Source organism: Nansenia antarctica, assembly GCF_963989245.1.
Source record: "Nansenia antarctica genome assembly, chromosome: 6".
Classification (NCBI taxonomy): domain Eukaryota; kingdom Metazoa; phylum Chordata; class Actinopteri; order Argentiniformes; family Microstomatidae; genus Nansenia; species Nansenia antarctica.
Window position 1 is genome coordinate 62,601,275 of NC_137676.1, and position 14,105 is coordinate 62,615,379.

The following is a 14,105-nucleotide window of genomic DNA, read 5'->3' on the forward strand; positions in this document are numbered from 1 at the left end:
TGAATGTCAATGACCCCAGGTGTGGGACTTTATTAGGTCAAACAGGTTTGAGGGGTCAGGCAAAGGACTTGGTGGAGTCAGGCAAGGGTCAGGCGATCATCGTTGTAATCCATGGAGCAGGGCAGGAACCGTGGTGCAAGGTGCTGGGCTGGAGGTGTCCATGGTGCTGAGTGCCCACTGATGAGCTAAATAAAACATTCTATTTCTGATGAGTCAACAGCACTAGGGCTCCTTCACAAAACCCTTACTGGAATCTTCATACACTCTGTGAATTAGTCTTTACTTTCTGATGAGTCAACAGCACTAACCCCATCCAGTGCGACATGTAGATAGCATATATTTAGAATATGTAAAATGCAAACACCAGAAATGCAAGAAAGTATGAGGTATACCAAATGGAATTAATAACAAGTGTTACGACCCTTCTGTCTAGACTCTAGAGTAAAATAAGGGCCTAGGATAGAGTGCACAATGTACAGGTGTGTTGCAACACAAATGCCCAAAAAAGTGTACAAGGGATCAAATCAATTCAAGTTTTATTTGTATAGCGCATTTCTCACAAGATGCGACTCAATGCGCTTCACGTAATGACAGATGTTCAGTGTCCAGTGTAGTCAGTGTGCGAATTAAATCACGGTGTGCGGGGGAGCCCAGGGATTAAAGCAAAAAAATAAATAAATCTCCTGACGGAAAAAAAAAATCTGGCCAAATCGGGGCCGGTGGCTTTCCGTGCGCATAGCGCGCGTGCGATTTTCCGTTCTACGTTCTAATGCTTTGACTTTTCTTTCGAAAAATGTGAATACATTTCCGCGTTGTCGAAAATCAATGACACATCGCTAGTCAACTAACACGGCTTGTTTTGTGAGCCTGCTAACAATGTAAAGTAGTGTTGTAGTTAACTAGGTAACAATGTAAAGTAGTGTTCTAGTTAACTAGGTAACAATGTAAAGTAGTGTTCTAGTTAACTAGGTAGCAGTCCAATCCATTTCGCTGCTGTATTTTGGCTTGACTAGCGAGTTTGTGTTGTGATTCTCAACAACGTAGTTTCACCCTTTTCCATAGTTTTGAATAATACATGTGTGGACTGACGATGTAGCGCAGCCTAACTTATTCTAATAATTATTTAACATAGTTTTATTCTGATAATGATTCCCCCCTCCTCCCAGACTTACAAGGTCACATTATTATTGGATTGGTTGTTTGGTGCCAGGTGAAGTTGGCTAAACATTTAACCTGCTAGCTAGCAAGAGAAACATCATGTCACTCTCCAAAGGTCTAAAGAGGAAAGTTGACGGTGAAAACAGGGCATTTAAAGAGGAATGGACAGCGAACTATGCGTTCATCCTACCTGGTTTCATCAATGCAAAGCCGTTGTGAGAGACTCGCATTTTCCGTGCTCACAATGAATGTTCCCTTCCACCTATACATGCGAGTCGTCCTTTTCGTCAATGAATGTGATAAAGACGCGCTAGAGGAATCGATTGGTGCATAAAAACCTTGAGAACTGCCGGATTAAAGTGACGTCCATAATAATAATAAATAATAATAATACATTAGACTTATAGCGCTTTTCTAGACACTCAAAGACGTCCATATCACCAGATAGCCAACAAATAGTGACCGATGGGAGATGCCAGTTTTCTCATTAAGTGAGATTTAATAGCCTAATATTATTTTTTCTATTTTTAATGAATGGCTCATTGTAATTATTATCCCTAGTAATGTAGCGTGTTTGCTCTGTCATTAAATGTTTTTCAGGAGCATAGGCTAAGCAGATTCATCTTCTTTTTTTTTTTGCACCGATTTAGTTGTCAATGTTTTTCATAAAATTAAACTGCATTTGCTTTGTTACTGTTCACATGTGTGGTGCAGTCACATTCACATAGCCTATAAGTAAACATTAAGTTTGAATTATTTACTGAGCTGGCGTTACTTTTTTCAAACCACACACCGCATGTCGGCTATTTCAGCACCACGCGTTGTCCACCTACTTATCACTATGAGGGGTTCAGCGTCAGTGCACCCCGCTGCAAGTTACTGTCGCATAGTTGTAGCCAATAAAGGCCTATATGTAGGCTATGATATATCATTTATATACCTAATACCAACATCAAAATAGATTGTATGCCTCTACAAATCATATTACACAAGGTAAAATCCGTCACAACTTGGAATAAATCCATCGCAATTTAGAATATTTTAGAGCTCCCCCAAAATTTCACAAACCATGTTTCCAGGGGAGCTCATGTCACCACTAGGGGAGCTATAGCTCCCCGAGCTCCCCCTTATTTCGCACCCTGAGTGTAGTGTAGTGTTCAGTGTTGTGTCCAGTGTCCAGGTTCCAGTGATAGCTTCGTCAAAAGGACGCAAGGGTAAAAAACCTGTGCACTGTGCATCAAGGAAAATTCCCCTGCAGCCCTCTAGTGGTAGAGCGACTACTTACCAGTTTGCCCACCAGTGCAAAGCCGCAGCCCCCCACAAGCCCCTCGGGGGGACCCCACACGCCCGACCCGCCCCACCACCGGCGCACCTGGCCCAGGCCACCAGGCTCAGACTATCATAGCCCTGCACGAGGCTAGCCGGGTCAGGTGCCCCAGCGGCAGAACAGACCAAGCACGCAGGCCGGCCGGGGGCCCCGAGGAGAGGCCCAAGGAGCCCGGCGCATGGCAGGCAAGCAGGGACAAAAAACCTGTACACAGCGCCTCCAGGAAAAGTGCCACTAGACCGTAGGGGTCTAGCCGGTGTGTATCTTATAAGTGATGTCAGAGACCAGGAACAGTATAAAAGGCTCTTTAAAAACAGCAGGGTCCGATGGGATAGGATAGTACGATAAACTCTTGACCGGGGCTCCGCCCAGGGTTGACTCCAGACTGTACCCCGTCGCCTATGGGGAGGTCCGGCGCATCCTCACGACCCAGCGTGGCTCCAATCACTTAGCTGAGGACAGAAAAGAGTGACTCAGCAGGTTGCACGAGTGACAGGCAACCACACAGTCCACAGTCCATCAACTGGCTCTCAGCTATGCTAGACAGTAGGTTTAGCCCTCAACCTCCAAAGTAAGCAAACAAAAAGTCACTTAACTTTGGGAAGGGCGCTGGCTGCACCCTCCCAAGTTTCCCAACAGGCCTCTGGAATCACAACCCCCAGTGGTCAGACACGGACAGCTCCGTTGGTGGCCAGTCGTCCCTCTGCTCGGGACCACAGCTCGGCGCCTGGCGTGTATCAGGTGTTCTCTCGTTCCAACGTCGCAGGTCCCTCTGGTACTCGGCAGGTTTTCGTCTGGTGGTCGTCTAGTTGTCGCTCTCTGTCTCGTTGTACTCCCTCGTCGTAACCAGGGCTGGACTGGCCATCTGGCATACCGGGTGGGCCGCGGTAGTTTTGGGCCGAGCCGGCCGGCAAAATATTATTATAATTATTATTTTTTTACCAGCCGTGGGCCGCGGTAGTTTTGGGTCGAGCCGGCCGGCAAAATATTATTATTATTTATTTTTTACCAGCCGGCCCGGCCGAAAGCTACCATCGAACGGCCCATAAATCGGGGACAGCGGCCCATTGGTACATTTTCTATACAGACACTGGGCTGGCCCAATCAACAGAGAGAAGGGGGGGGGGGTGTCAGGGGTCACGCAGGCACGTACGCAGCACCAGACCGCCGTCTCAGTTTCGCGGTTGTTTTGGCCTGAGCCGGCCAAATAAATTTAGCTAGCCTGGACATGAATGAGAATTCATAGTTTCTATTCGGCCAAAAACAAAAGAGTTTAGTTTCGTTTTCGTTTCTGGCTTGGTTGGCATTTAGAGGGTGTTACGCGAACAGTCAGTGGTCCTGTTCTCAGTTTCACCGAGTAGTTGGATCCGCTTAAAATGTTTTCATGGGGTGAGAACACGCGTTATGGCTTTGGTTTAGTAAAACCAAATGGTTTAGATAAGACGGATACTGACAGCGTTCATTTCACACGCTTGACATCTCAACTCAGGGGTCTGTGCGCCGGTAACTCAGTAGTCACGTTTATCAGAAATGACGGGAAAGTGTCCGTCGCATTAACATTCGAATTAAACATTCAGTTGACGACGTGACACAAGGGCTCCTGATTGGTCTAAATGTGAACTGTGGTATTATTGTTATTGTGTACAGGCCACCGTAGTGACATCAGGTCAGGTGGGCAGGTTACGACGAGACAACAAGAGACCGGTATTGTAGAGCTTACAGAGCGAGTTAAAATAAAGACACTTACCTTGAAATACAGAAGGACTCACGTGGATGTTTAATAGAATAACACGACATGGTGTCAGAAGTCCTGTAAGTGAGTGTTAAGAGTTAGATCGGCCGACAAGTGTCATTTGAGCTCGTGACGGTGAGAAGGGAGAAGAAAAGATGGATGCTAATGCTAACGCGGCAGCAGCTGCAGTCCAGAGAGCGGCGCCAGTTTCAAGTGCTACGTTCAGCATCCAGCCTCCGGATCAGCCTAGCATCTAAAAGATACAAAAAGCTGATCTAGCTAGCTAGGTGCACAAATAAGATATCACGTTAAATAACTTCGAAAAATTAAACGAAAACAGCGACAGATGGATGGATTTTTCAAGAAAAAAGATGTCCCAGACACTTCAAACATTGCTGAAGCTAGCAGTGGCTATGAGCGACCCGAAACTGCATGGCTGGCAAAGGAGCTAGGTGGTGGATCAGATCAGCTAACAACGTTTATGGCGGGGTACCACCACCACCACCAGCTACAACTACAGCGGGAGAGCCATCAGCATCGGCTAGCTGTGTTGGTGTATCAGCAGACATTAGCAAGTCAAAAAACGATTCTTATGTGCCGTCACTTTAGCAACGACACAGTATTGTCAAGGGGAAAAGAAGGGGAGTCGATTTTTTGATTGACAACGGAATTACATGCTGGAAAAACATGCAGCTAAAATTCAGGGAATATTTGGACAATAAGAGACACACGGGAGAAGTACGGGAAAACAGGGCTGATGTGGGTGTCATCAAAGGTAAGAGTTTGTTTTCTTTAACTCAGCTGATACTCAGCTGTTTACCGAATGCTCCATCTGACTGTGATTTTACTTCTGTAATGTGGTGGGTTGACATAATTCACGCACGGAACTATGGGTTGGGAGTATTGTTCCGTCCGCAGTTGAGTGCGTAGTACCCAAGTTGTTTAGTCTGTTCTATTTACTGCTTGAGTGTGTTGTTGACAATCGTTCATGTCCTTCATTAAACGTTTAGCTTTGTCATTTGATACGCCGCCTACGACTCCCATCTCTCTGCACTACAGTAAACAGTTAATCAGTAACGTTAGCCGCTTTTGTGCTCATGTAGGCCTACTTCGTATTATATTATAGCTGATGATCTTTGTGTGTGTGTATGTGACTGTCAGTCACAAGTTTATATTCTGTATATTCATTTATTTTTGGGGGGGCCATCCTCCCTCTAGTTTTGGCTGAAATTAGGTCGTTGTTTTGAAAAAAAAATCGCGTCAGGGCTATCCGCCACTAATGTAAAAATTCTTGGAGGAAACACTGTCTTTCCCAACTTAGATACAAAGATTAGACCTTGGATACCATTGGATTTTGATGTGGTATGAATGCAATGACAAGGTCCAGATTGCTGAGCAGATGTTGATCGCAAAAGATCTTTGTCAGGTATATACTTTCAATCACAAATAGTGTATATGTCTTAGTCCTGTAGTATCATGGATCCCTAACATATTTCATTGTGTATCTCCCATGTCTAAGGCCACCCTATCTCTGCTGATGGAGTATCCCTGTACCTTAGACACAGAGGACAAATGTGCACTGTGGAGGGCAGAACTTTGTAGATTCAAAGTAAGCAATTGAATTGATACTACAAATTCCATTCATAGTTAATGACGACGTATCATTTGTAATTTTCACACCAATTTATTGATTATGTATAATAGTTTGTGTCAACAGATTAACATTCAAGATTCAAAGAATCTAATACCGATACCTCTTAATGATGATTGAAACCTTTGTCAAACTAATACCGTTTCACCTTTTCAGCACGGGGTAAAGTTTTGCACTGAGCAGTTTTGATGTATTAGTTTGGCTTAATTACAGTAACATAAACCAAAGTTGTGATGTCTTTATCTCAGGCTGTTTACCTGCTGGAGAGCGAGAGTGTGTTTCTTCACAATACACTAGAAGTGGGTCGAACGGCAGTACTGAGTGATACCTTTCATTGGCTACGAGTAAACATTGGCTCCCCAATGATGCCTTTAAAGGTTTGTGTTCTCCTTTTTGAATTATGTAAATTAAGCAGCAAGACCTAAGATCTGGTTGGAGGCAATCTGTAAAATGTTTTATCTCTCAGGACATACTTAGCGAGGGAAGAGGTTAACATTAGTTAGATGTGTTATTCCTGTTTTAAAGGGGCACTTCACAATATTTTAACAACATATTCATTATCTCCAGCACCATACCAGTGTCTACATATGTGGAAACAGTACTTGTCTATGTTCTGCAGTCAAAGAGATATGAGAAAAGGTCCTACGGAAATTATCCCCGATGATGTAATCATGGGTAAACAAAATAAATCAGAAACTATGAGTTTCCATCCAGGGGGTGTGTGGCTGTAGTTTTTGAAAACGACTGAATTTATTAAGAAGTAATAATATATTTATTTTTTTATTAAATAAAATTAAAAAGTACCCCCAAAGTAGAACGTAGACAATCTGTCACATGTTTTTCTAATTGTGCTGGAGATAATGAGAAGGAGAACAGGGCAAGGGATGTGGGAGGAAGAGGAGACAGGGGGACGAGAAGTGAGAGAAACAGGTGCGAGGATGAGGATGAGGTAGAGAAGGAGGTAGAAGAGGAGGGTAAAAGAAAACATGGAGTGTTGTAATATGTGGAATATGATGAGAGGAGGGCAATTGTAAAACCACAGAAGAAGAAAAGAGGAACAAGCATCCTGATTGGGTAAATCAAATATCGTTGTTGTTGTTGTTGTTGTTGTTGTTGTTGTTGTGTGTATTTCTTTTGTTTCAGCCACTCAAATGCTCTCTCCTGTTTCTATGTCCAGGTGAAGTTCAAATTGGAAGATGGTATGGATGACGGCGGTGTGTCATTGGAGTTTTTCACCCTCCTTGCGAAGGAACTCACATCAGAAACAAAGATACTGGATGTTAACGAGGACTCTGGTCTGGCCTGGTTCACATGTAGATCTACAAATGTAGGTTCTGTATGAACGCTAGTCCCTCATTTTTCTCAACATTTAAAAGCATTTGAACCAACAGAAATATCCACAATTATATACTGAAAATATTGACTGGCTTTTTTTTCATTGATTCGTGTGCCCTATCCAAAGGACTACAATATGACTGATGATTTCTACTGGCTCGGAGTGCTCTGTGGGATGGCACTGTATAACCAGTGTTTGCTGGACGTCTGCTTCCCTCTGGCCCTGTTCAAGAAGCTCCTGGGTTTGAATCCAACATTGGATGACCTGAAAGAGCTGTCTCCAATTGAAGCAAGGTACAATTATTTTCTCTTCAACTGCTCTTTGTTGCTTTAGAAAGATGCCCTACCATTAATCTCAGATGTGTCCCGCCACAGTTTCATAAATAAGCAAAAGTATTTGTAGCGCCTTCTTTTTAGCAAATTTTTCAGCACTGTTCGCACTGTTGCAGAAAGTGTTCGAGCCCGCCAATAAAAAATTCTCCGCTAGCCCCCCATCCCGAGTCAATGTATTTGTTTTTTCTAAATCAGGGGCTTACAAGAACTGCTGAAGGAAGAAGAGGAGGTTGTAGAAGAGCTGTATTTGGATTTCACAGTAAGAGTTGATGCTTACATGTACACAGTAGTTTTACGCACTCAGACAGCCACAGCAGACAGATATAGTAAAAATATGTATTTTCTTTCTAAGGTGAAGGGTCAGACACTGATTCCAAATGGAGGGGAGGTCCCAGTAACCAAGGTCAACAGGTAGGTGATGGTAGAAATGTTTGGAATTAACAAGATAATGCTTAGGTTACTACACAGGCAGCGTTTATGTATACTGTAAACACGTCTTCTGTGTTGTTCACAGGCAGAAATATGTGGACTTGTACGTTGACTTTGTGTTCAACAAGGCTGTCAGGAGTCAGTTTGAGGACTTCAGGACAGGCTTCCTTCAGGGCTGTCCATTACAAGCGTGGAGGATGTATCTACCTGAGGAGCTGATGACCCTTCTGCATGGAGACGACAGCTACCGATGGGAGGAGCTGAGAGAGGTGATCGTCAAGGGCAGTGTCCCAATTGTCTTTATTCTATTCCTTGCATCCTTTATTCTATTCCTCTCTTTGCTTCCTTCTCAAAGCGTATTGTAAGAGGATGCTGAGGGAAGGACTCTTAGATCTTCAATGTGTTTTCAGAAGGAAGCGAGGAATAGAGGACTGTTGGGAGTTGGGACACATCCAGTCTAGTCTTGCACCACTAGTGCTGATAATAATCTATCCTCCTTACTGTGGAATGGAGCAACAATGCAATCAGTCTATTATTTGTATATCTATGAGAAGGAGACAATGATAATTCAGCAACATTGGTTCTTTGGCTCTTCCTCCCTGGGAAAGCTTGCCCTCTCCAAGACATCTCTATCACAGTAGACAACGCTACGATGACCTCCTCCCAGACAGCCAAGAACTGTTTGTGTATGGTATGATGCAGCAATGATGACAGACACGTGTATCAAGTTCAGCCATGTAATATCAAAGTGAAGGGAACAAGCACCTACACACGGGTCATGCAGAAACAACCAAACAAGTCGATAGCCGATGGCATCGATCTAAGTAGACCCGTAACATCCTCCTTTTCCAAGTGAACACAAACACCTTAGAACTTAGTGCAAAAATAACAAAAGTAATCTAGTGCAAAAATAACAAAAGTTTGTTCTTATATAAAATGTAACAACAGTCTCTGTTAACTTCTGTATTCTCTGTGTCTTTCCTTTTTCATTTTTTCCATTTTTATTTTATGGCAACAGCCCTATATAGTTTAGGTTACAAATTGAGTCTCACAGGTGGCTTAGACAGCCGTCCAGCCCTAGTGTATGCGCGTCCCTCAAATGGTGCTGTGCCAATTGGACTAGGTGAGGTCCTAGGTGTGAACCTGACCGGGCTCGGCTCGGCCACAGTTGGGGGAGCCTCTGCAGCAGTACTCTCTGGCACAGGGTCATTCTCTTCGTAGGTCGGAGTAGCAGTCGGCTCGGCTACTCTGAGGTCCACCCTGTTGCGTCGATAGAGGGAGCCGTCGACATCCACCAGGTACGATCTCGGTGTAACCCTGCGGAGGCAGGTCCCAGCCCTCCAGATGCCAGTGTTGTCAGTAGGCAGAGGCTTCATTCGGACGGTTTCCCCGACTGCCAGCTCCGGCAGGTCCCGGGCGGACCGGTCATAGAAAGACTTGGCAAGCTGCCTCCTGTGGCGCAGCTTTTCAGTGACTCCTACCACAACGACTGGTTCCAGCAGCTTGTTTGTCACTGGAATAGAGGTCTTCAGCCAACGAGACATGAGACGTTGTGCCGGGCTGCTGTTCATGCTTTCGGTGGGAGTATTTCTCCAGTGTAGTATGGCCTTCCAGGGGTCGTCACTGTCACGCATAGCCTTGCGCAGCAGATTCTTTGCAATCTTGACGGCCGACTCTGCCTTGCCGTTTGCTTTCGGGTGCCTTGGAGAGGAGGTCACATGCTCAAACTCCCATTCAGAGGCAAAACGTGAGAACTGAGAGGTAAATTGTGGGCCATTGTCTGTGATGACCCTCTCTGGCTGGCCATGCCGAGCGAACTGTGCCTTACATCGCTTGATGACTGTCTCTGCAGATAAGTCAGGGAGGAGCTCAACTTCCCAAAAGTCAGAATAGTGGTCGACTATAATAAGATAGTCCTTCTGCCTATGACTGAACAGGTCCATGCTCAGAATTTGCCACGGCCTGGTGGGCAGTTCATGTGAGAGCATGGTCTCCTTTTGCTGTTTGTGAGCATACTCATTGCAGGTTGAGCAGGTGCCCACAAAATCCTTTATCTCTGCCTGCATGTTCGGCCAGTACAATGTCTCTCGAGCATGTCGGTAGCATGCGTCTCCTCCTGTGTGACTTGAATGAATGCGCGTAAGCATCTCTGGGCGTAGTGATTTTGGGATGATGACTTTCTGCCCCCGGAATAGAACACCGTTCTGTACACTGACTTCATCTCTGTAAGGCCAGTATTCTCTGGTAATGAGAGGTGCTTCTTCTCTCACATCCGGCCAGCCTATGAGAACTGTGGACTTAAGTGCCTGCAGGCATTCATCTCGGTCAGTGTGCAGCCTGATTTGTTCGAGACGCTGGTCACTTACATTCAAGTAGTCTGCCTGGTTCACATGCTGTATCTCCTCTTGCTCTTGTTGCAGGGAGCAGATAGCGTGCCGCTGGTAGGTTGTTCCTCTGCCGGTGCATCCTGCTGTTGCTCTGCTGAGCGTGTCGCTGATGAACATTTCAGGCCCTGGTTTGTAGATGACCGTCAGACTGTAGTTCTGTAAGGTCATGAGCATGCTCTGAAGCCTCTTGGGAGCGTTGAGGAGAGGTTTGCTGAAAATGGAGATTAGGGGCTTATGGTCTGTCTCCGCTGTGATCAGGTCGCGGCCATATAGATAGTAGTGAAACCTCTGACAGGCGAAGACGATGCTGAGACACTCTTTCTCAATCTGTGCGTAGTTCTTTTCTGTGGGGGTAAGAGCTCTCGAAGCGAACGCGATGGGCTGTCCTTCCTGCATGAGGCAGCATCCGAGACCATTCTGGCTGGCGTCGCTCTGGACTGTGATTGGCTTGGTCACATCATAGTAGCGCAGGACAGGCATGGTTGTAGCTAGAGACTTGAGTTCTTGAACTGCCGCCTCGTGTTTGGGTAGCCAATGCCAGGGGGTTTCCTTGTCCAGCAAGCGTCGCAACGGCTCACAGACACTTGATAAGTGTGGCATGAATTTGGCCAAGTAGTTGGCAAAGCCAATCAGACGCTGCACCCCTTTTGCGTCAGTTGGATTGGGCATTTCGATGATGGCCCTCACCTTCTCTGGGTCAGGCTTCAGCCCTGTGGATGAGAGGATGTGGCCGTGAAACTGGACCTCAGCTACTTTGAACTGCAGCTTCTTCAACCCTAGCCGCAGCTTGACCTCACGGCAGCGTTCCATCAGTGCCAAAAGCTTGACATCATGGTCACTCTCAGCCTCTTTGTCTGTGTCCCCACAACCCACAACCAGGATGTCGTCCGCAATGGGCTCGATGCCCTTGAGTCCAGCCAGGAGCTCGTGTTGTTTTCGCTGATACACCTCGGGTGCCACAGACACTCCGAATGGTAGCTTAAGCCAGCGTTTCCTCCCCCAGGGGGTCCAGAATGTGGTCATGAGGCTGCTCTCGTAGTCAAGTCTGCATTGTAGAAATGCATCTCGGGCATCCACTAAGGTGAATACTCTTGCCTTCGGTAGTTTGTACAGGACATCATCCAGAGTAGGCATGATGTAATGAGAGCGCTTTAGGGCCTTGTTCAGGAACTTAGGATCTATACATAGTCTGAGCTTGTCTGTTTTTTTTACAATAACCATGTTGCTGATCCAATCAGTTGGGTCTGTGACCGGCGCCATGTGGCCGTCAGCCTCGTACTTGTCCAGCTGGGCTTTGACTGCTGCTTTCATTGCAATGGGAACATTGCGAGGGGCACATTGAACTGTAGGAACCCTGGAATCTAGGTCAAAGTGGACCTCCCCGGGTAGAGATTCCACAGGTGAGTTGAATACATCACTGTATTTGTTAGTCAGCTGCTCCTTGGTTAGGGCTCCAGGCTGTGCATGTTCCACTTTGAGCACGTCCTCAGGGATTGTGAACTGCATGAGACCTAGGCGTTCACAGGTAGAGCCTGACAGGAGAGGATTTTGCCTAGACTTAACTATTTCAAATGAGAGCTTGTATGTTTGACCTCTTACTCTACATTCTGTCTCAAAGATGCCTATGGAGCTCAGTGTTTCCCCGGAGTACAGCTTTAGTCTAGCCTCACTTGGGCAGAGTGGTGCGTTGGGTGCCAGCCTTTTCTTGTCATGAAGGCTCATTACATTGCATGTCGCTCCAGAGTCCAACTGACATTGCTGTGGCTTGTTGTGAAAACGTAATGTTACAAACCATTTCTTCCCTTTGGCTTGCACTGCACCAATTGACTCATGCATGTATATGTCTTCCTCACTGTTTTGTTCTGAGCTCTCAGCTGTATTTTCCATGCAGTGTATCTTTCCCTCAGTGGGTCTTTTGCTTTTTTGACACACTTTAGCAAAGTGATTATTTACTCCACATGATTTGCATTGTTTTCCGAATGCTGGGCAGTGATCTCTGCCCCTTGCATGCGAGTTGCCACAGTATTTACATGCATAGCCTGCGTCTACAGCTCTGGGTGAATTGCTCTGCCTCCATTGGTTTTGCCTGGATTGTTGTTGCCTAGATTGTTGCCTAGCAACGGCGAGCACCGCTTCTACGTGCGGAGGACTCGCTATCTCCATCGCTCTCATACGAATGTCTGTCTGCTCCGTTGCGCGGCACATGTCAATTGCTGTGATCAACGTCAGTTGCTTTTCTCTAAGCAATCTGCGCCTTATGCTCTCGTTACCAACACCCAGTACAATTTTGTCACGAATCATCTCATCTCTTAACTGTCCGTACTCACAGGTTGCTGCCCTTTCTCTCAGCCTGGTCACAAAACCGTCTATAGATTCTCCTTCCTCCTGTTTGCAGCTCCCGAAGACGTACCTTTCATATATTGTGTTCTTGGTAGGTTTGAAATACTTCTCCAACGCGGCCAGTATGATCGCAGCATCCCCCTGATCCTCTTCGGAAAGATTTAAGTTGTGACGGTATATATGTCTGCATTCACTTCCCATCACGGTCCTCAGAGTTGCAGCCTGGATTTTCTTGTCCTTTTCAGTTATGCCAGTAACGATGACATAGTCCTCATATTCGGCCCGGAATATGTCCCAATTGACGCTCCAATCGCCCGTGAAGCTCATGGGTGAAGGGGGTGGAAAAGTAATGGCTGCCATGCTAGCTATCGTTGCTCGCTGACTTGTCTCGTCTTCTAAAGTCTCCGAATCACTTGATTCCGATCCAGACATAGGCTACTCTACCTGTACTCACTTAATATTATCTAATATTACGCTAACGTGAGTTCAGCAGCTTCTGACACCATGTTTGTGTATGGTATGATGCAGCAATGATGACAGACACGTGTATCAAGTTCAGCCATGTAATATCAAAGTGAAGGGAACAAGCACCTACACACGGGTCATGCAGAAACAACCAAACAAGTCGATAGCCGATGGCATCGATCTAAGTAGACCCGTAACAAGAACCTTTGGGTGATCCGTGACAACTGAACATTACAGCGAAAGCACACTCCTGCAGATTCTTCCTCTACAACAGCGGTTCCCAACCTTTTTGGACTCACGGCCCACTTTACAAATCTCTACAGTATTCGCGGCCCACTCAGGCCTAGCGCGCGGAGCGCTCAAAACAACGACGTAATTTCACCAAAAACTAGAGGGAGCGTGGCATAAAAAAAACGGTTAAACCATTAAAGCCGAGCGGCAATGTTTTATATAGCAGGTGATCAAATACCAAGATCGTAAATGTTGTATGTGTTCAATATTTACGACCAAACATCCTTATGTGTGTGGGCAACTCCCGACTCCCGACTCGGGTTGCCAGATGGGCTCGTTTTTTGGGGGGGTGGAATTAGCGGTTTTAGACTGTGGTTAGGGTGGAAAATGTCGATCCCATCTGGCAACCCTGTTCGCGAGTCCGATTGTGACGGGGATGGAATGTAGCCAATCAAGAAGCGAGCTGACTTCTTCTTTTCGGATGGAAATATCGGCGCACACCACACACAATACGATCAAGGCTGTTCAATCCAAGATTTTTTATCTTTTTAAAATTAAAACATTTTTGTAACAAAAAAACCGTCAATAAAAAAAAAAAATTGCCCATGATTTGGCGGCCCACTTGCAGTACTCTCGAGGACCACTAGAGGGCCGCGGCCCATAGGTTGGGAACCGCTGCTCTACAACATCAGAAGGATATGTCCATTCCTCACCAGA